Source organism: Solanum tuberosum, unplaced genomic scaffold (genome assembly GCF_000226075.1).
Source record: "Solanum tuberosum cultivar DM 1-3 516 R44 unplaced genomic scaffold, SolTub_3.0 scf00063, whole genome shotgun sequence".
NCBI classification, from domain to species: Eukaryota; Viridiplantae; Streptophyta; class Magnoliopsida; order Solanales; family Solanaceae; genus Solanum; species Solanum tuberosum.
The window spans coordinates 1,983,877-1,986,816 of NW_006238988.1; positions in this window are offsets into that span (position 1 = coordinate 1,983,877).

The window sequence follows — 2,940 nt, forward strand, 5'->3', positions numbered from 1 at the left end:
CCAATCCGTGTGTGCCATGTAGGCGAGCACATGGATTGTGTTTCTTTAGCTTAAATCTTGACCCTACGACTAAATCTAACAGTCCTAGTTAATTGAGATTTTACCATTTTATATATATATATATATATATATATAACTTTTCCCTTTTAAATTTTCTAATTTATTTTAACCGTCCGATCAAACGATCGGACGGCCCAAATTACTAAAGCTTTCATCTTTTCCCAAAATAGTACAATCCCAACGCCTCTGTTCTTCTTTCTTTTCCCAGATACACACCGCTTCATCTCCCATCAACCTTTCTCCTCCTCTGCCAAACGTTTCTACCTACAGACCACCGGAAAATGGCAATTTCCGGTGGTTTTCAATATATCTCCCTATCCTCTATCAATCACAGCCCCCTTTCTATCAACTTTACATCTTTTCCGATTTATTTTTTACCCAAAGCAGGCCTAGAAGTCTTGACCATCATCATTGCTCCGCCTGAAAAGTGGGGGATGCAAAGAACCATCGGATTTTGGTTCATCTCACCCTTAATCTTATGGGTATGAGAGTGGAAGCCTCTCCAAAATTACCTATAAAAAGACCCCTTGGGTTCTCAATCGAGGGCAGCCGGAAAAATCAAGAAAAGAATCGATCAACGTTCAAAAAAAAAACAATCCAAAAAGAGGGAGAAAAACAATTTGAGTTCGGAAAAGGAGTTTGAATCTTTGACGTCAAAGCTTTAGTTTGCTGCTCTACACAAGGTCAGTAATCACCCTCGTCTTACATTTTGCTTTTGGTTCTGGAAATAAGAATATAGTTTTGTGTCGTTATCTCAATTTTGCCCATCTAAATTCGTTTAGTTATAAGAAAGGTTAGTAAAGATTTGTGGTCAATGAGAGGGACTGTTGATTTATCAATCTGATTTTGTGTGTGTTTTTATTTCTCTAAATATGAACGGTGCCTCTTAGATGTATTTTGTACACATAAACTAATTTCAGGCAGTAAACTTAAGTCGAATCGATGTTCTGTCATCTATATAATTGAAATCGATTCACTATTCTTGTTTGAAATCTTTACATGTTCATGTAACTAAGAGTGTAATGTTATGAGGTTAAAGGTCGAGTTGAAAAGTTTGCTCTTTGTTTGAACTTTAGCTACCATGATTACGATTTGATTAGTAAATCAATGATATGGCCTGCCGATCAAGTATATGCTTTGTCACGATAATTTGATGGCTTGTTCCAATACATCCGACTCTATGTACAATGTATCGCTGCTATTTCCTTTATATTTTTTAACCATGAAACAGCTTGAGATGTTGTTAAGATAATACATTTGTGGAAATCAAAATGTTTGACATTTGCTATCTTTGACATGTTCTGTTTTTTTTTTTTTTTCATATGGATCAGGGCTCATTTCTTTTAGAAAATAACTAGTACATATTGTGCTCTTCTTTGGCTTACTTCATTATTTAATGTTACATAGATTGAGCTTGTAGGAATGCATCTCCAAAGATTTCTTTTTCGTTAAAAATCAAATGTCATGTTGGGATCAGTCACATGGGCAGCCATGTCCAAAGTTAGCTCGAACTCTTTTCACGATTTTTCTAAGTGACGACCATCCATATATAGATATGATCGTATTTGTTAGGACTATCTCTTAAGACGAATAGTCATAAAGCGTTTCAACAAATTTGTCGTTATATGTTTAGCTTCTCAAATCTTGGTTGTGTCTTAATAATAATTTCTCTCTCGTAAGATAAAAGGAAATAGCTAAAGGCCTGGTGTTCTTTCCCAAAAAATTACTATTCTGTTCACAGGTTCAAAGAGTCTTGTCCCGGTTAAGAACGTTAGTTTTGATAGATGTAAAGTAGTTTTCCTTAAATAGGTATATAAATTCTTTGTTCATTTGTTTAAAGAGCTTTCTTTCCTGGTAAAATATCTTCTTCAGAGGCAAACAATAGAGGTTTGCATCCTCCAACGCATCATAGAGAAATACTGGTAGCATACTAGTAGGTTTAAGGTTCTGTATATATCCACAGCCAAGGCTACTTTATGTTGTTATAATCGCTCCTGAGATTCAAATGACGAGATATTAGAAGAAGCTAAAATTTGAAATATTTTTGAAAGAATCATCCCTGCTTTGCCATCCTGATTTATTTATTTCTTAGATGAATATTTGATTAATGCAATTATTCTATGATACTTTCTGCTGAACTGTTTGTTTAAGAGCATTCTAGGAAAAAGGAAAACCTCTATCAGACTTTTTATTTTATTTTATTTTTGATTCTTAGATATTCTATGTTACCATTGATGTTGTTTGTCCAATCTTGTAGAAAAAGAAGAAGAAGGAAAATTTGTAAATAGTACTGCAAGAAAAGAAAAGTATATTAACATTAGATGAGATGAACATTTTTTTTTTTGCAAAACGATAGACCTTGCATTTAGATAAAAGGCATTACCATTACAGGGAATCTCTTCTACGAGCTTCAGTAGTAGTAGTTTCTACATTTACCATGTGATAATTAGCTAGAACATTTGAGTTAATGGTACTACATTATGACAAATGAAGAATAATATTTGCTAGCATTTTGTTAGTTAGGGCGTACTGCCTTTACAATGTACTACTGCCCCTTTTTATGTGTTTAGTAAGTTATAAAAAATGAAAAAGGCATGTTTATTTGGATAGTTAACTGCTGCTATTTTATTACACATGGTGTAAGAAAATTCTTTTATCCAAATATGAATTACTTAATACATGTTAGATTAGTTGAGATATTTGCTCAAAAATAGTAAAGTATTTGCATCACTTCAAGTTTACATGCATTGTTGACTGATCTTTGCCGCAATATTAAGTTACTAATTTTTGCCTCTTTTTATGTTTCATGTACAATCAGAGAGCTGGAGTTTCTACTTTGGAACTCGTTATCGGCCTAAGATATTAGGCCAACAGCAATTA